The sequence below is a fragment of the Topomyia yanbarensis genome, chromosome 2 (genome assembly GCF_030247195.1).
Source record: "Topomyia yanbarensis strain Yona2022 chromosome 2, ASM3024719v1, whole genome shotgun sequence".
NCBI lineage: Eukaryota > Metazoa > Arthropoda > Insecta > Diptera > Culicidae > Topomyia > Topomyia yanbarensis.
Window position 1 is genome coordinate 368,144,203 of NC_080671.1, and position 21,525 is coordinate 368,165,727.

Below are 21,525 nucleotides of genomic sequence, written 5' to 3' on the forward strand. Positions count from 1 at the left end.
TGAATATTGGGGTATGAAACACATCTGCGTGATTCAAGGAATTCGATTCCGTAAACATTTTGTGAATTCACTTAATAATAAATTTATTATTTCTTAAAAAGTAATGTGCAAGAATACTTCAAAGATAAATCAATGTGTAAATTCACTTAAAAGTGAAAATTTGTCCGGAGTTGATAAATTTATCCGTTGAATCGAGTATTGCGTTCAGTCGTGAGATAGACGTTGGATGGTTTATGAATGCACAGATCACCAAGTAATCCACCTAGTAGTGAGAAAATAGATTTCTAACATAATTCATATTTATATTATACTCGTAGCATCACCAAGAGCAACTGTGTTTTTGAATAACAAAATTCTAGTGAAAGTTTATCTTCTTTTGCACAATATTTATGTTATATTAATTATGGCGTAAAATTATCAGTTACATTATGTATAATAAAATCATTTACCATTCCTCACTTGTCGCCCCTCCCCTCCGCTGATCTCTCCACAATCGTGTTCGTGGCAACTGTCATGACTCAGATCTATACTGATATCCATTTCTAAGATGAGTCATAAGATCTTTAGCTAACCTGAAATATTTGTTAGTATCCAAGCTAATTTAATCTTGCGATGTATTTGTTCAGGTTAAAGAAAACAAATCTATTTTTGTCTTCTTCCGATCTAACTTTATCTGAATTGTAGTTTGATTCGTCTTCCTATCTACTTGCTAGTGAGGGGAGGCACAAAAAAGTGGCTCTTCAAGGTGACTCTTTGACCGGAATTGTGCAGCTCTTGGTGCACAGCTCTTACTCTTTTTCGTTTTCAAGTTTCTTTTTGTGCGGTCGTTCTGCACATCGCAGTGTGTTTGTTAGGGCATTGCAAAAAAAAAAAATTTTTTAATTCTCGAAGGCCCCACCTCTCATATTGTGACAAATCTTAAAGTAAGCTCAGATGCCAAATTTCACATCATTTGGACAATTTTAGACCCCCGCCCACTTCGCTTGAAATTTTTTGAAATTGGTACTATGGGAAAATATGGAGGAAAAATACATTAAATGCTATAACTTTTGAAGTAGCAATCAGAAAATTGCAATTTATACCTCTTTTGAAAGGAATTAGTCTTAGTATTTGAATGAATATATTTTTGTTTCTAGAAAAATAGGGGATAGTGGGGTATTGGGTCATTTTGGCCCCAAAATCCCATATTTTTAATGATTTTTCTGCTCCGTGATGCAAATTATACATATTTTGTAGTTTTTCTAATGTAAAAAAATCTCAAAAATCGATCGGAGCCTTTTTGACCTTTGTCCGAATACGAGAAGTTGGGGTTATATGGCCTTTTGTCATTCATATTAAACTCTATCATTTTCTCGTGAATATATCTCTATTATTCTTCATTTAATTTTCATAAACTATACCTTGTTGAACGTGGAAAATCCTTAGGATTATAACAAAAATAGATTCGTTACCGGTAAAATTCAGGAACATCAAATTATCTGACATATAGTGGCGATTTCACATTTTTATCATAAAATCGCACATATTAACTCCATTTAGCAACAAAATTCTTATTTAATTTACTACTTTTAGTGTAAAATACGCTTAGGGATCACACGGGAAAAGTTTCATTCCTGGAAAAATAGGGGAAGTTGAGTTATTAGGACAAATAATGAAAAAAAAAAATGAGATTTGTAGAGTAAATATCAAAAAGTTGATGTTTCTGAATTTTATCTTTAACGTTTTTATTTTTGCTTTATTCCTCAGAATTTTACACGTACAACGAGTTACATTTTATGAAAATTGATCGAAGAATAATAGAGATATATGCATGAGAAAATGATAAAATTTAATATGAATGACAAAAAGCCCTATAACCCCAACTTCTCGTATTCGGAATAAGGTCAAAAGGATTTCGTTAGATTTCCGAGATTTCCACATTGGAAAAACTACAAAATATGTATGATTTGCATCAAGGAGCAGAAAAATCATTAAAAATATGGGATTTTTGGGCCAAAATGACCCTGTACCCCACTTTCCCGTATTTTTCTAGAAACAAAAATATCTTCATTCAAATACTAAGATTATTTTCTTTCAAAAGAGGTATAAATTGTAATTTTCTGATTGCTACTTCAAAAGTTATAGCATTTAATGTATTTTTCATCCATATTTTCCCATAGTACCAATTTAAAAAAATTTCAAGCGAAGTGGGCGGGGGTCTAAAATTGTCCAAATGATGTGAAATTTGGCACCTGAGCTTACTTTGACATTTGTAACAATATGAGAGGGGGGGCCTTTGAGAATTCAAAAAAAAATAAATTTTGCAATGCCCTAGTGTTTGTGCTGCTCTATTTTTAATCGGTGTATTTCGCTCTTTGTGGCTCATTGTGTGAGCAAATAACAAACCTGCATATTACTGTGTAACTACAACTAATACTAAGTTGTACTGAAAACCCCACACTTTTCATCATCAATGTGACTAAAAGCATATTTATTTGCGAAAAAATACGACTTGTAATTTCAAAAATATGAATTTAAATACTTATTCTGGTAGTTTGAACAATTCCTTTGTCATGGTATAGTTTTGTGTAGGACTCATAAACCCATATCTTCGGAACGAGAATTCCAAATTAAACAATTCTCAAGTGATAAGGATGGGTGGAAAGCGCTGTATTGTAAGGCTCTTGTGCCATCGACAATAATATAGCCAACATAACCTTGACACTCTTTTTTATATACTTCATTGCAAATGAATACTATTTACAGGTGGCCTTATCTCAGTTTACTCTTTCCAATTACGCGTTAAAATACTGGACCTGAAAATTCTATTCTGTGCAAAAATCATTTTTCAGATATCTGTGACCAAAAAGACATCTTTTAATTCCAGGACAAATTCCTGATTTCTAGATTTCCTGACGACTAATGAAGGCCCGTCAGTAAAGTAGAAACACCAGATATTCTTAAAACGCCGTCAAGAAAAGAAGAACTAAAACGTACGGGATTTTCACAAACACTTCAGAATATTCTGAAGCAATGGTTTTGGAGTTCTTGAAATTCATTTTATTCATTTACTTCATTTAACTAGCTTTTTTAAATTTTCTATATGCTCATTTTTTCAGATCATTCATTTCATGGATTATATTCGTTTTGCTTATTTTTTTCATTTTAAATATTTGACTTATTTTAAATATTTTGATTCATTTTGTTTATTTGATCTATTGTATTAATTTCATTCTTTGTATGCGTTCCGATCAGTTTATTATCTCATGCATCTTATTCGTATCATTCATTAAATTTATTTTATTCTCTTTTTTCGTGTTGTGCCATTTTATGTTATTTTTCGGGTTCACATTTTATTTATTTTAATAATCTGACTAATTTTGTTCAGTTACACCATTTAATTTATTCTATTAATTCTATTACCTATTTTTAATATCGTTGATTTTTTATTTATTTTATTAATTTGATTTACATTAATCCTTCAATTCATTTTATTAATAGCTTTTTTTATTTTGTTTGCTTCATATTAATTTTAAATGTTTGTTTGTTTGTTTAATCGCAGTTGAGATCGCGTTTAGAAATTAATAGGTTGATTTAATCACCACAGCGTTTTTATGTTTACGAGATCGCGGGATGTATATTGTACAATAAGTACCCTATAAGAATGGTCAACTGCATTGTTCTAAATGGAAATACCGCAAATGCTAAAGTAACCCGAGTCACCACGCGAAACCCGAGCATAATCGGACACGATCAGTGGGCATAGTAAAGCGACCAAAGCTGGAAAATACCCTCCCGTGAGAAATCCCAGGAACCTAATGTGAAGGCGGACAATAAATGGACCAGCAATGCATGAAACGTTGAAACCCGGTGCTATCTCGAACATAGCTCCTCTGAAACCCAGCAAATCTTCAAGGAAAATATGGAAGAGCGAAGCTTTCGCTGCTGTTACAACTCCTAAAATCGAAAACCTGCCGATATCCCCTTATGAACGGAACCGGATCCCGATGCTCTGCCCATATCCGGCATCAAACTTACGAATTCTACCCCGATTTATAGTAACGTAATTATGACACTATTCTATTCAACAGTTTTGTAAGTGTTTGTGACTTGTATGGGCCTCCGTGATTTGGTCTGGACGAGGATACGCTAGCCAGTTGACAACGCCTCCACTCAGGCATAATCGTCGTGGGTGTTAAAGTTCGTTTAGTCATCGGTCATCACACTCAGCTGTTTCATGCTTCCAGACCACGATTTCTACCCGCTTCACCATTCTGCAACTAATGGTCAGAAGCACCTACGTTTTGTGTATCTTCGTTCCGAAAGTTGTAAAGTTTTTTGAAGAAATATGGCTATTCACTGCAACTTTTATTGGAAACTTTATTTTAACAAAAACGTGTTAAAATTGTATGATAAAGAAGTCGTTTGTTTCGGTTGTTTTTAATCTTTTTATACGACTGCCACAAAGAGATTGTCACGCCATTTTTATCACAATTATTTTTCGTTATTATACCTGATTATAGCTTTTTCTGATTTTTAAGCTTCCCAATAATCCATTTCTTAGCTAATTTTAGCCATTGTATTTGTTTTCCATACCTACTCCCGATGATTTTTAATCTTCCTACGCACTAAAACTTTACACGTGTTCCACAACATCCTACGGCCATTTTTCGAAAATGTATTCAAATTAAAAGAAGGAAAACAGCTCGGAAAACGCAACCCATGGGAATTCATGGCACTGCGGAAATTATTCTGTCACCCACAGAATAATGGATCACCGGTTCGGTAATAATCATGTTTGAATAGAAAACAAACCGGGACATGCTTATAATTGGAATCGCCCACCGGTCGTTTGTTTAGTACACCTCAATGGTGAATAGCACTCCACCATGGAACGAGAATTCGCCCAACCCGAGTAATAGAATGGCATGATCTATATTATAATGTAGCATAATGCAATTCTAATCGAACAAAACTTTTGTGTTATGATTGGTATTGATTCTGTCGCTCTTCACTAGCCAAACATTAGCCCAGTAGAAATAGGCCAATAAATTTCATAATATCGACTTTTCCGTTATTTAGATCACGTTAACTGTGTTGGGAGCAGCCATTTACGTCTCTCCACGGAGGAGCCAACATTATCAAAGTGAACAAATAATATCAAAGTCAATATTGATAAAGGTTTTTCCCCATGCTATTTCGAACAGACCTCGCTGGTGGATGGGAACTCAAAATCAACATTGGAGCGAATACGAGGTATGATTGCGATGATGGGTTTTGCCATAGGATAAAGTTGTTTAATGGTAGGATAAATGTGTTTATTGGTATTCTATGCTTGATCGAAGAGTGGAACTTGGGTTGTGGCTTTAAGAATTTATCAATGCTCTGTCTCAGTCTGGTCGCGGAACTCAGTGTATGGATTTGAGTAATTTAATTTCCCCGAATGGATGGCATTTCTATTATTCAGGTATACGTGAAGATTTTATTAATTTGTTTTACGGGTTCAGAACGAATGAAACAGTTCACAAATACTGTATCTTCCAATAATCTAAAAAAACATGTTCTAGTGGTGCAATTGTTCCTTTCTCATACAAACCAACTACGATTCCATTGCGCAATGAGATTTTTTCATCATCCCATCATAATTTGCAATTATTCTCAGCAACATCTCACAACAAAAACAACTACAATAGAATTGGCTTAATGTGTATTATTGAAAACATTCAACTTTTCTTGATCGATGCTACATTGAACTCACTTGAATCAAAAATGAGTTTGAGAAATATTTTTTTCTGTTTTAGGTAGGTTTGGGGAATTTGGAACAGACATCCATGCACCCAAAAAAACAATCTTTTTCAAGGTTATTTTACGATTCAGGAACTTTTTGAAAGGCCGTTCACACCAAAATCCGACCACACAAAAATGCTACAAAATAGAACTCTAAATTCTTCATAAAATTTGTTTTCCTCATATCGGATATAATTGAGATATTCATCAAAACTCTGTATTATGTTATATGGATTCTGTTCCATAGTCTGTCGAGCGCACTTTTTGTACCTTAGTCTTTGCACAATACCATTTCCAATTTTCTTCAAAAGCAAACCGAATATTTTTCTTTACGACTGACAAGAATGTATGGAGTGGGAGTAGATTAGGACAGTTAGGTGGATTACAATCCTTAGGAAGATAAACAATATACTTCTAAATCGTTCAGAGGTATTTCACGGCCTTCCCGAGCAAAGTCCAACATCAAAATTACAACAAATAGACAACATATTTTGATATCAAGCATCAAATTGAAATCTTATTTGGATATCAATTTAAACTTTTTCAAATATGACGTCATATTTTGATCTCATTTTGATGTGTTTACATTGTTAGAAAAAAAATGCTTGTTTCTATTTCTTTGACAAACATCAAATTGATTCCTTATTTTGTTATCAATTAAATATTTCACCATCTCAATAAGTTTTCAATTTGCTTTCACTGATATCATAAATAGTTTTCTGTTTGATGTCATAGTGCAATTTTTCTGCTTTCGATTTTGATCTTTTAACCGTTAAAACGACCAAAATGATAACAACCTCAGCAATCATTCCCTATTACATCACAACATCAAGTTTAGTTCTCAATTTGTTATCAGACTCTGCTCGGGTTCTCAGTCTCAATATTGCAGGCAAACGATCCCTAGTAACAATTGAGGGTTTGTGGTAGTTTTATAGCCTCTTATAAAATTTAAATTCTACTTGTAGCGTGCAATGAAACTTCAATTGTTGCTGGGGAATTTATTTGTACGTTGCCCAATCTACAAATAAATTGTTTACCTACAATATTTAGACTGAGAAAGCAGCAAAATACCTCTGAATAATTCGTAACCAGTTCTCAAACTTCTAATCGTTACTTCTAAAACTTTTAGAAATAGGATTCTATTGACACCAAACAGTCGTGTCCATGGCGTAAAGATAGATGGTCAAATCCGGTCAGAACAACTTTGCAGTTGCATGCTTATTTAGAAAAGGCAGCAATGGGTTTTTTATCATTTATGGTACCTATGGCTATTAACATAAATAGTTTTTTTGCTAATTTAATATTACATCCTACTAGGCAAAGAAAATACAGATAAGACCCGATTTTGTGAACCCCCGATTTTGTCAGCCTGATATGAAAATTGAAAGTTTGTAGTTTAATAGGTTCTAGCAGACGAACCAAGTTAAGTTGGAATGAATCCATTCTTGAGCATCAGTAACATATGAGGCTCTAGAGACCAAAGAAGAATATTTTAAGAGCTTCGGTTTACTAAAAAGAAAAACATATATCTCTCGATTTTGCAAACGTCCCCGTTTTATTAGCCTAAAATTCACCAAGGTCCTGATAAAAACAAATCTTCACTGTATATGTAGTGCTGAAAAAAAAACTATTTTCAAATGTGCAAACCCTTAAGATGAAACCCTCGTTCGAAACGTTGAACTATGGGGATCCAGGTGACCAAAAATCGAAAGCTACTCAAACTCCAATTTAATTAAATGCTATACAAAACGTTTATATACACAATAATAAGGGAAATCCTTGCTATCTCAGAAAAATATTATACTTAACTGGATAATCTGGATGTTTGAAGATACAAATTTTGAAAAGAGACACTCTACGTGCGTTTTTTAAACTCTTCGTAGCTCTATTGAATTATGAATGAAACATATGCTCAAAGATGTCATGTGAAACCTAAAAACACAATTTTTGTGACAATATTATTGAAAATACATATTCATTGTATTGGTATGAACATTTATGAAAAATAACGAATAAAATTCCAAAAAAATATACATGAATTAGATCCGGGAAAGTCTCCCAACCACCGCACTCTCGATGGGGGATGAAAGCACAATGTTTCTCCTAACTTACGGCGAAGATTTTAGTTTTCCATATTTGCTCTATACTAAAAACACTTCAATTAATGTTTCAGTGGCAGGTCCAATTAGTAGAGAGGCGGTAGGATTACAATCAGAGTTTATGCATTGGACAGATAGTTATTCTGACTACATTTTTGCCATACACTTTACTTTGTAGCAAAAAATGCCACTGATTTGTACTGAAAACCACAAGGTACTTTTTCATGATCAATGTGGCTACAACCCTATTTATTAACATAAAATTAAGACTTATACTTTCAAGCATGTCCATCCATCAAAAGCGATTTTTACGTCTAGTGACTCTTTCAATGGTCACTTGGTTTTCCAAGCATTTGAATACTAATTTTGAAAGTTTATAGACTATTTCTTTTTCGTTGTAATTGTGTGCATAGGACTCATTTATCCATATCTCCGGAACGAGAATTCCGAACGAAACAATTCGCAAACCCAAGGATGACTGGAAAGATACTGCATTGTAGATAATTGAGTGCACGGCTTTTGTGCTATCGACATATCCTACACTGAAAAAAATCCAAACGTTAATTCTATTTGCTTCAAACCGCTTAAAATTCATATGAAGAAGAAATGCTATTGTTATCTCGCACACACATACCTTCTATGTGTCAGCTGCATAAACTATGTATGCACACACATGAGTTATATGTAAATATTGTTATAGAATGGGGTTTTATGTGCCTAATAGTTATGAAATGTGAATGTAAGATTATTAAGTCTTGTAAATACACACATAAGGTTTATGTGCCAGCAAATAGTGTCTATATGCCTCCGTTAATTGCAAAAATCTATGTGTAAAATCAATAGGCATAACGTTTACTTTTTTTTGAGTGTAGACATCTCCTACTATTTATTTCAACGCAAAGGAATACTTTAAAGTATCTACCTATCTCATTCAAGAATCGCATTCTCCCTCTGTCGCTCTCTGTTTAAGGGGTTATACCAGTGTAGAGCTCGAAAAAATGGGCATATTTGGAGAATTTTTCTTGACGCAATAAGGAGGAGAATCGAGATCTTGTTAAATGGGATTTATAACATAAGTATTGAATCACAAAAAAATATTTTTTCCGAACAATTTCATCACAAAATAGTAGCTGTGCAGCATTTTCCCCCATGCGCGTTTATTCGGAAGGGGGTCACGTAATTTTTGACTTAGAGTAAAAAACTAAAGCTTCTCTGATTCCTTAAGTCAATAGCAAGCGACGTACGTAGGATTTTTTCAATATTTTGATTTCACGCGAAATGACGCAATTTTTAAGTGAAAAAACGCCGAAAATGTTATAAAAATCGACACAAAATTGGTAATTAAAAAAAGTTAAGCTATAGAAAAATAAAATGCTACGTACGTTGCTGTAGATATCAATTTTGAATATACTGTGAAAATTTCAAAGCGATCAAAAATCATTTGTTTGAGTTACATTTCCGGCCAGCTCAAAAAAGTGGTTTCGAGAAAAACGCGGTTGAAGTTTTTAGTACACATATACAGGCCTTTCGGCAGAATTGAATATTTGAACATTTATGTATTATTCTCGTCTTCCACGCTTTGGTATATCATTTTTAACATCATAAAGCACATTTTAGACTAACAAATATCGATTTTTTTAAATTCTTCAGTGGTGCTACCGTTAAGGGGCTTGAAAGCACATGTGACCTTATCTCACTTTACTTATTTCAATCGCGCGTTGAAATACTGGTCCGTAAAATTCCATTCCACAGCATGAAGTACAAAACTATTTAACGCTCGTCCGGACATGCCGCAGACTCAGATGATTCGCATTTCTAATGCCAAAAGATCCTGACTCCTGCGGTAGCAGACAAAGGGTTAAGTCGCCGGGAAACTCTAAGCTTGCTAATATGACCCTTTCCACGCTTTTATAAACTTTCTTCCTTCATCTCTTTGCTCTTCCTTAAGTACTATGGCTCTTGATATTGAAAAATATACTTCACTTTCCAGCCCCCTGCTAATTAAATACCGTAACAACAGTTGACAAATTGACTCGATAGGTCGTTAACAAAAAATGGGAAAAAAGAGTTTTTATCGGAAATCTGTGACCAAAAAGCATCTTTGAATTCCAAAAACAAATTGAACATTCCAGATTCCTGATAACTCATTAGGGCTTACAAATAAAATAAAAACACCAGATAATCGATTCCTTTAAGAAAAAAAGAACAAAAACGAAAAGGTGAACACAAAAAAGAGTGACAACCCCAGAAATTACATTGTATATTAATTAGCCCTTTTTTCTAATAATGGGATTTCAGAACTATCTGAAACAATGGTTCTAAAATTCGTACAATCCGTTTCTTGCATTGACTTTATTCATATTTTTCAATTTCATTCTATATATCCATATTACTTCAATTCATGAATTGTGTTACTAATTGTAAAAACATCAATTTTAATTATTTATTTCATTCAGTATTTTTGATACATATAGAAAGGTTTTACATTTCTTATAAAAGAAATGTATAGAATTCGCTCAAACTTTCAAGAATTTTTCCGAGGCCCGGAGGGCCGAGTCTTATATACCAATCGACTCAGCTCGACGATTTGGGACAATGTCTGTGTGTGTGTGTGTGTGTGTCTGTGTGTGTATGTAACGGACAAATTCTCATTCGTGTTTCTCAGCAATGGCTGAACCGATCTTATCCAAACCAATTTTAAATGAAAGAACTAAAAAACAGTATGAACGCTATTAATTTGTTTTTGATTCTTATGTTTAGTTTCCAAGATATGAATGTTTGAATGTGTAAAAATGGCGTTTTTGCAGTTTTTTTAAATTATCTGCCGAAATTGACAACATACATTAATAATTTATATGTTTTTAGACAGCTTTAACGAATACCTTTCGAACAAGCTATAGATTGTTGAAATCAGACTATTATCAAAAGAGATATTTAACATTAAATGCGGACGAAAGATTTTTATCATTTTCCATTGCCAGAAATATGACTAAAAACATGTAATCTATTATTGACGCCAAAACGGCTTATTTTAGGTCAATAGTATCTTCGGAGAATTTAATGGAGGAAATATGCCCTTTCTTTTGGTATTGTGCTTTTGCTGATTAATCCCCCTATGAGTGAGATATTTTCACAAATTTTCTTGGAAGTGATTATATCGAAATGATGTCTTCAGCAAATTTGTAGCTCTTACTTTTGCGAATAACTTTACTGAAGACTTCAAATATCTATTTTGAATACTTTAAAAGTTATGGCTTGTTGTTTGTGTGTGTGTTGTTGTTCAATATAGTAATAATCCATTGAAATAAGCTAAACATTATTTCGATAAAACGAATTTTGTATTTCATTTTACTATCTACAACCGCTAGAAATAATCACCGAACACTTCCAAGTTGTCTGGAAGGAACTTGATAACTTATCAGTACAAAAATGTTCATTTATGCGAACCTTCTAACTGCAATTTTTCTAACTTATAACCATCGGTTCGATCTGAAACATATCGGAAAATGAAAAGGGAAATAAATAACTCCAAGCAACGGCGTAGCCAAGAGAAGGTTTTGGGGTATAACACCATACAACCCCCCCCCCCCACCACACAAAAAAAAAATATTGGATTGAAGTTGAAAATTTATTGATGCAGACTGATTTAATTCAATATTACAATAACAATTATCTGATCCGTAGATTGATAACCTGTTGTTGTAAACATCATGAGAAATTTTGATAAATTGTCGGAAAGGGGTCCTGATATGGGGCCGTACACAAATGACGTAGCTTTTTTCTGGCGATTTTCGACCCCTCCCTCCCCCCTCGTAGCATTTGGTCACAAAATTCTAACCTCCCCCTTGTAAATGACGTAGCATAGCTCTAACCCCCCCCCCCCCCCCCCACGCAACGTGACCGGGAGATGAAAAAATTACATATGTTTTTCAATTCTTTTAAATATATGTCCTTACAAAATGTTTGACGACTTTTATCAACATTTTCATTATAACAGCAAATTGCCTACAAAAGAAGCCCATTTCATGACAAATATAGTGTGGATAGTTTTGTTTAGAATTTTACATGTCATAAAGCATGAAGAAAAGTTTACAATCCTGCAGCTGCCAACGATTTTAGGAAGCATAAGCTCAACTAAATTACTAAATTTTCTTTGATTGAATCCGAAAGAAAATTTAATTCAGCTACCAAAATAAGTCTACTAGTTAGCAATATTAGCTACCTAATGTGGAAATTTAAATCGGCATGAAAAATCTATCCTTTTCTTTGTGAGCCTGCCATTCCGCGAACAGTAAAATTTACAAAATCAAAAACGGCGTGAAAATCAACTTAGGAATGGAGGAACATTAAATTGTTTTCTCTAATTAATGGGTTTTGATGCCCGCCAAAAAATTTAAACTTAATGCTACGTCGCACAACTTCTGACCCTACCCTCCCCCTCGTCACACTTCGTCACAAATTTGGTGTACCCCCCCTACCCCCTAAAATGCTAAGTCATTTATGCATGACCCCTATGTAACTGATCTATTGGTCTTGATTTCACAGTTGCCTAATTGCATCAATATCAAATTCCTGCCTGAAAACATTCCAATAGAAAATTCCAGAGTTCTGTAATCAATCATAATCCTCAGATTTCTTTTCAAATTGAGCTCGCTTTTGTAGAGATGTACTGTTATAAGGGTCTTTATTTAATAGGAAGCGAAGTTAAAATTGATTTAATGTCTATGAAACATAGAACTGCTCACCAAGAGAAATGCATAACTATCAACATTTGCTAAAAATGTTTTTGCCTTTCTCATTCACTCTAAAATTCGTCAATCTAATCCCGACCCGGAGGGCCGAGTGTCATATGCCAATCAACTGAGTTCGTCGAGATCGAAAAATGTCTGTGTGTATATGTATGTGTGTGTGTATGTGTGTATGTAGAAAAAAATGTGGCCTCTGTTTCTCAGAGATGGCTGGACCGATTTACACAAAGTTAGTCTCAAATGAAAGATACAACCTTCCCATCGGCTGCTATTGATTTTGTTTATTGATTGGACTTTCGGTTCCGGAGTTACGAGTTGAAGAGTGCAATCACACAGAAAATTCCCATATAAACTGAAATGAAAAATTTTCAAAATCAAATTTGTATTTTTGATGCCAAAATGACTTTAAAATGCATGAAACATTGAGATGTTTGACAAAAATTGACTTCTTTGGACTTTGGTACATTTTTGCCTTTCTCATATAGAAAGGTTATGCAATCACTCTAAAAATCGTCAATCATACCGGCCCGGAGGAAGTATGCAGTGAGGGGTTGCTACTTTAAAATTAAAACTAGTTTAAAATTCCTTAACAAGTTGAAAATTTTCGACAGGACCTGGACCTACCGGATCTTTCTCTATGATCCGCCGCTGGTTTCAAGCGATGTTTCAGTATCACATAGCATCTCATGATCGTGGCTGTCGATTCATTGAATGTATGTGCAAATCGTACTGAACATGTAATATTCATTTCCACCATTGTATTGAACGTAACCAGGAATCGTAGTCTGGACAAATGAGACAAGCACAATTGCACCACTAGGTCGATTAAAACAGGTTTTTATTTTGGGAATGCGTCGAGTTGAGACGAAAACGTAATATGATTAATAACGAGGATAACACTTTCCGAATGTAGAGAGAAATTTATGAAAAATGACGCTTTCCATTCGACTCTAGCAGGTTCTGATCGATTTTGATGAGTATTTGATTTTTGTTGTATGACCAATTATATGTATATGTCAAATGTTCAAAAACAGTAATTAAAGGTCAAGATAGCATCATTTTGAAACCGCCAATTTTGGAGGTTTAGTATCTTCGATGAGTTCTACAAACGTTAAACAGCGCATCATTTGGTAAAATATTTTTGACGGTATATCGTCCAAGAAGTATTTATGGTGAATTTTCTCAGGTTAATATTCATGACTACAATAAAGTCTCAACAAATTCGCTAAAGACACGAACTCTGTTACTATTTTCTGAAAAATTAATTCTGCATAATTTTAAAACTTCAAAAATTACGGTTTCGGAATTATGCCATTTGGACAGTATGATCGATTTTCACCAAACCGAATTTCTGGCTACGCCGTTGATTTCAAGTATGTAGAAACAAAGTCGTTCTACACTCGTTCAAAAGAAACTTCTTCGAATGCTGAATATCTAATATAACACATTGAAACCCCGATTTAATCAGCCAAATATGAACATATGTTTGATGGGCTCTAGCAGACGAACAAGACTGAATTGGAGTAAATCCTTTCTTGAGCATGTTTTCCTTATCATGAAGATGTGCGAAAATAAAAAGTTCATCATAATCAGAAATAGTTATCAGACTACATCAAGGGACGAGAATAATATTTTAACAGCTTCAGTTTATTATAAAGAAAAAAAAAATGCCCGATTTAGTCAATGTCCCCATTTTGTCAGCCTAAAATACACCATGAGACTGATAAGAATGGGTCTTTATTGTATCGCTGTGTTTCACATTAATAGGTACATTTCTTTTTTTAAAGATTTTTTTATTGCATCGAACTACAACAATTTTTAGGTAGTTTTCAAGGGGTTATTTTATAGACTTCTTCCAAAATTTGGCGAACCTATTCCAATTCGTATACCAATTAATTGGTATACTTAAGGTTTTATGTTGTTGCAGATAGAGAAAATACTGAAATTTTCAGCTTTTTTCCTCCACAATATTACGAAAGCTTATTAAACAATTTTTCCTAATAAGTTTGTGAAAATTATAAACTATTTGAAATTTTTTAATAGTTTTATTTTTTATTTAACCGTGATTTTTTAATAAATAGTGACCATCGCTTCACAACGTAGTCTATTTTTCATGGCTTGCGGTGAACACGATCTCTCGAATTGGTGAACTGAAAATTATGGAATAGAAATTAATTTTTAGTATTCTTTACAGACTCGCTGGTGCCCTAAGACGATTTCGCTAGATTTTCAGAGCACTGTGCACTCATCGCATTAACGCAAGTGACGGAAGGTTATCGAAAAGTTTCGTGAAAATGAAAATTCCAGTAATGATGATGATTTTTCCAAACGGTTCGTTTTCGTGAGGTTTTTATTTGTTCTTTGGCATTAGGATTAGCGATAATAATTCAAATCAAGGATACTACTGGAAAGTCACCTTTAGAAAAAGTCGATTTTTTTGCTTTCCCATTGATTTGGTTTGAGATTTCTAGCACTGATGTTGTCCTATGCTGATTTGAGTCCTGCCACTATCCCATGTAGTATGTGTTATCAAAAACATCGCCAAGCATCAAGTTCTAAATGTTCTCAAACGATATAATATTTGAAGAGAGTGATAAGAGTTATAAGAAATGTCTCATCACACTGTTAGGTGGATTAAACACGTTTTTTATTTCATTTTGCAAAATCATTCGAATTAATCATATTATTTTTTTGTATTCGTTTCTTTCTTTGGATTCACTGTGATCAGTTTATTCTTTTTATGTATTTGATTCATATTATTCAATTTAGTTTCCAGTTCCAGTTCATTTTCCAGTTCATACATTTTATTCAGTTTCTACATTTTAATAATATGGATTTTCAGTAGTCAATTTTAATCATTTAATACAAATTATTGATTTGATGCAATTTACCTTTTCTATTAATTGATAACTCTTTGACATCGTAATTTTTCATTTGAATCAATTAATTCAGTTTGTTCTGCTTATTTTTTTTAGTCATTTACTTAATATTATTCATTCTGTATACTTGATTCGCTTGTTTTATTTTTTTATTTTATTAATTTCATCGTTTTAGTATATTACTTTTAATGATATTATTCATGTTATTCATTGGATTTATTTAATTTAATTTATTCATTTCTTTCATTTTAGAAATTTCATGTTATGTTATATTTATTTCCATCAATTTGTTAAATTGAGTCAATTCAACTTAGTTTATAAATTATATAACTATTTTTAAATATTGACTAATTTTGTTGAGCTAATCTAATCTAATTTCATTTATTTATTTTATTAATTTGATTTATATTAATCATTCTACTCATTTTATGCATTTGGTGACATCTTTTAATTTGTTTGCCATATTTTTTTTTTATTTCATTTGTGTTGCTCATTTTCTCTAATTTATTCAGTTTATTTGTGGTTTTATTCGTGCAGGACTCGAAACTGTGTTCATCTCATCTCTAGTTGGGTGCCTACTTCGAATGCGTTCTGCAAACTAATTAATGATCCAATAATAATATGTATAACTAATGTCCCATCTTACTGCTAGGTGGATTAAGTCGGTTTTCCTCGGTAATAATCATTTCATTTTGATTTTCCACATTTTTTTAATATTGCGCTGTTCTACGCTAAACGATACAGTAACTTCAATTAAGACTCAATCAATCGAGCACTAATTTTTTTCCGTTTGAAACGGAAGTTAATTATATTATTAAGACCCATTTTATCAGCCCCTTTGTTGTATTTTTGGATGACAAAACGGGGACAACGACAACAAATATTTTCTTTTATTAAAACAAAGCTGTTGAAATATTCAACATTATTGCGTAGACATAGCCCCACAACCCTGGCTGGCTGACGAAATCGGATCGAAAAGCTGTCAAAATTCGGGGCTGATAAAAACGGGTTTTCTTTGTAATATCTGAGCGAATCATAGGTTCAAAACACAACTAAGCAAACAATAATATGTTTTAGCGTATTAACGTTTTATGATGGCAAATACTGGGACGCATACAGTACGAAACCAGAATGAAGAAAGAAAAACTTAATATCATGTGCTGGTATAGTATAATTTTGATGCTTTTGTACTTGTGGAATACACTCAAAATTCGGCCGCAATACCTATAGGTAATGAGAAAAATTCTCTAATACCAAGATGGTTAATACTAAAAAGGTCCCAACAAAAAATTCCAACAATACCCACATTCAAATCTTCTCTGCGTCGCACAGTGGGACGGAATCAAAAAAAGCCGGACATTGATATTTGCGACGAAACTATTGGTTATAGCACTTTGATGTCTTCGGAAAGGTTTCTTTATTTTTTAAGTAGTTTAATATAATGTTGGAAAATTTTTATTTAAGGGGGTATATACGCAGATAAAAAAAATAACTTTGCAAGTTGTTGCCAAAATTGATAGTCATGTATGGAAAGTTTGTAGATGAAATGATTTTATGAAACTTTGTAGAAGTAGCGAAATAGCTATCTGTTAAGTGAAAAAAGTTATTGGGTGAAATTGAAGTACATGTCGGAATACCCCCTTAAAAAGTGTTTTTTTCATTGTAACTTTTTTATTTGATTTTTAACAGTTTCTCGATGTTCTAGGAAGTTGTAGATGCTTTCAAAACACACATTTTTGTGGAACAGACCAACTCGCTATCTCTTTATTTTTAGGGTGTATGTCTGTTTTTTTGGTTTTTTTGGGCTAACTTTAAGGGACTTTTCACTTAACAGATAGCTATTTCGCTACTTCTACAAAGTTTCATAAAATCATTTCATCTACAAACTTTCCATACATGACTATCAATTTTGGCAACAACTTGCAAAGTTATTTTTTTTATCTGCGTATATACCCCCTTAAATAAAAAATTTTCAACATTATATTAAACTACTTAAAAAATAAAGGAACCTTTCCGAAGACATCAAAGTGCCATAACCAATAGTTTCGTCGCAAATATCAATGTCCGGCTTTTTTTGATTCCGTCCCACTGTGCGTCGCACTCATGTTGTGCAGTCAGCCCAGCTACACGAAGTAACTCGCGAACTTGTCGATACTCGCATCTAATATCTTTCTCTAATATATTGTAGTAACCGAGTCGTACGTTCATCTGTTACTGAATAAATGTCACGGTACAATGAATGCGGACGATAACATACAAACGTTCGCGCCGTCGCGATGATGCAAAGCCGACCGCAAACGTGATTATTCACGCATACCTCCGCCGATTATACTACGGCCTTATCTCATATTATTGCAAATCAATCATGTTCGTGAGCCCCTATCTTTACTCCTAGCAGTACTGGTTCATGCTTTCAATCTTTGTCTTAAAAAAACAAACTTATATACCTACATGAGAAGTCTCATGGTGTTCAAACACGGACATTACCGCTCACCGGAGTTCGCTAAACTGATCCATAGCTTCAATAAATTTGGTGAAGCTTCTGACTTGATCATCAATTTTGCATAGCTTGACATCGCCCATTGTCACTAGGTTAAATATATTTAGTTTAGTTTATTTAGACGGAATTGCATAGGGGCCCAGTTTTATCCGTTCTATCTAGCAAAAAGCACCTTTAACAGGCCGACAGAGTACACGGGTTGTTCATAACAAAGACAGCTTTAAGGAATTTGGGATCTAATAAGCTTTTTTACTCTGCTAGAAAAGTCCAAAGCGGTTAAGAAATGTCATGTTTATGAGCATTTAAGTTCCGTTGGTAATCTGGTGGGCAGTTAAAAAGTAAAAAAAAATCCAGAGCCTCTTCCTCACCTAAACTATCCTTTGCGATGGTGGTCCAAATCTGTGTAACTAAGTGTGGGAAAAAACATTGGAATTTAGTACACTGAGATCTGAGAAGATATCCTGCTACATGTCGGACACATAACGGTTGCAACGATTGATTTTGTTATTTGGGCGTCAACGAAAACAAATTCTCTATAGAATGTAAACTGAAGGAGTTCCAAAGATTATTGACGGGTTTGAACATTTTTCGAGCGAATTAGCGAAGATTATCGTCAATTTTTGGTATACTAAAACTCCTATCAATTATTGAACCAATCGAATATCGCCTAACTACATTTCTGAATAACAAGTCTTTTTTCATTTTGAGATGATGACAATCATATTCCTCATATCCCTAAACACATTGTTTAATTAAACGGTTCGTCAATAAAGCCAAACACGTTGGGATACAAATGTTTGTATCGCTTTCCATCTAGCCACGCAGATATTTTAAACAACGTTAGCAGTCTCAATTATATTCAATACATATAGTTGTATCCAATGCCTCACACAGCACCATGGACAGTGAAGGCCGCTGCACTTTAAATCCATCATCGGTAAGGGTTTCAAATTAGCAAATGGAACTTCCATTAAACTATCCATACTCAGCGAATGCCGGATTCATCACACGTCTCTCCTACGGGCGATTGATATCCTTCCAAATGCATTTCCTCAATCATCTGAGTGGCATTCCTTCTCCCACACATACACCCACCGTTCAGCGGCTCCGGCTAGTATTTCTCCAATGCTGCTAACAGAGAAGCGAAAAACGAAAAAAATCCTGCACGATTGCATAACACTCTCCTTCGCCTTCTGCCTAGATGGTGATAGCAGAAGCAGCATGAACCAAAAACACGCTTCCTAACACTCGCTGTATAATCCTTTTCCTATTCTCTGTTAGTAAGGCGTGTAAGTCACCCAACAAACAGCACGCTGAACCACGTCCACCGACTGTCTCTGTTTGCATGCATAATCTTTGACAGTTCTCGGACAGCCGATATTAAAATCCAATATCACAAATCGCCTGGGATGGGAGCCGAGCAGAGGGCAAAAAACAAACTGTAGCGAGCGGGAAAATTGAATCTCACCCCCCAATAGTGCGCCCAAATCCGGCCCGACGTTTTTCTACAACCCCTTTTGGGACACTATTCAGTGTCCCTCCCGAGAACTCAAACTCCCACCAGACACCAGCAGCTCTCCAAACCATAAACTTCTTTTGTCAGGATATTTATTTACTTCGCTTATTTGCTCTCTCCTCTTGGCTCACTCCGGGGACCACTGAGCATTGCACGCTTTCCTTTTATTTACACTAAATTAGGCTTATTTCATTATCATCACTCGGCAACACTACTTTCTTCCGATCGCTGACACAACCATTTGAACTTTCCAAATCTGGACGCACCGATAATCCTATAAGCAGTTCCCGCAGACGGCTAACAGACAAAATATCACTCCCGGGTGGGTCTCCGAAGCGAAAGAAAAAATAATAATTGAAGGCTAGACCAAACTCCAAAGTTGAAGTTTTCGCAAAACAAAAGCACAGTCGACTGAAACGTTTCCACCGAACCGAACGAGAGAAAATCCCAACTTGAACTGGCCTCAACGGGACTTGCAGCGGGCGTCATGCATCCAGCATCCTTCCCACTCAGGGAGAGCGCTTATACGTTATCTTAGCTATCTGGGAGAACGTTTTGAGATCCCTTTGGCCAGTGGTGCCAGTTTGATTGTAATGATTTCACGGCGTGTTTGGTGGAACAAATTTATTCGAAAAAAAAGCGGCATCTCTAAAACTTCAGTATGTTATAGAATGGACTTTGCCCTTTCGTTTACAATCAAAAGTATAATATTCTGTCGGGGGCTCCAGAACAACTTTTTATTTTAAAGACTTTTTGCTTGAAAACGTAGGTTTTGCAATAAAGCTGCTTCACAATTTTGCCCCTAGTTATTGCTATAGACATTCATATATTACTAATAAAGTGAGAATCGGATGGGCAATTTCATTGTCTACAACTATGTACAGAGCTATAAATCGACCTAAATCGTTCGGGAAAGTTATTAAAATTTCGCCAAAGTTTTAAATTCACAGGGGGCCTACTAAGCCAATTTCAAAAAATATTTTCATTTGTTAAAAATGGTTTGCTTTAATTGAACAGTGTTTTCAGAGGAATCTGAGTGCTGACAAAGTCCCACATGAAAGCAAAAAAACATAGTTTCAGATTCCACCAGTTCTTGCGCATAAATGATATCTTTTGATCAAGGAGGTACATAGAAGAGCAGACAAAATTTGAATTAAATTGGTGCTCTTTTCAAAGATGCTGGGCTGGGTAAGGTAGTAAAAAGGAACAGTTTTTTTCTGACAAAACTATGTTCGTTCCTTCTTTTTCATTTCTTCCCTCGTTCTGGAGGATGGAAGATATAATCTTGAACCAACCTCCTTTTCCATCAACATTCTGTAAGATACATTTGGTTTAAATTTATACATTTATATTTCAACAAACTCGATTAGATATTTAGTCATCCTGTTTGACCGTTTCAAAATTAAAACTAATAATGATGGAAAAAGTAGGTATAATTCTATGAGATTTAGGTTCAAGTTTATATCTTTTAGGATAAATTGGAGGATTTCTGTTCATTGAACGATATACCTACAAGGCTTTTCTTGTACTCCAATCACACTTTGGTTTTAAAAGTAGCACATTTCACATAACCTAGGAGACAGGACAGATGTCAAAGCATACTGTCACAATTCTCTTTGAGAAGAAATCTCGGATCGCTATACGTTGAGCACAAATCGTAATAGTCAATGAGAAATAAAAGTGTTGTCCATTGTACGAAAATAGGGAGCTCAATATAAAAGTAGATATATAAATTACAACCTTTACCCGAAAGAGGTATTGCTGTTACTGTTTCCAGATTCTGGACTGAGTTTCCAGTTTTGTTGATATACGGTCTTTGCTCTTATCTTATATCATGCGAGAAATATTCAATAAATAGACATAAATTAATAAGATAATTTACCGAATGTATGGTTCAGCGCGATGCTTTCTTGTTCGTTTACTGTCGTGATCCGTGTTCTGCGAGTAACGTTTCCGGAATTTCTTCTTATCTTGTAACTTGTTTTTGATGCCTTCTCCTAAGGCTTTGCGAAATGTG

General features: G+C 34.3%; 1 protein-coding gene across 2 annotated transcripts in view; it reads right to left on the minus strand.

Moving 5' to 3' along the window:
• Positions 1 to 19,949, minus strand: part of LOC131684466 (ras-like protein family member 10B) — an 81,984-nt gene extending 62,035 nt beyond the window's left edge. For both annotated transcript variants that reach the window (XM_058967375.1, XM_058967376.1), the window contains exon 1: positions 19,609 to 19,949. The gene's annotated coding sequence lies outside the window, so the exon portion shown is untranslated. The remainder of the gene's footprint in view (positions 1 to 19,608) is intronic.
• Between the last annotated feature and the right edge of the window lie 1,576 nt (positions 19,950 to 21,525).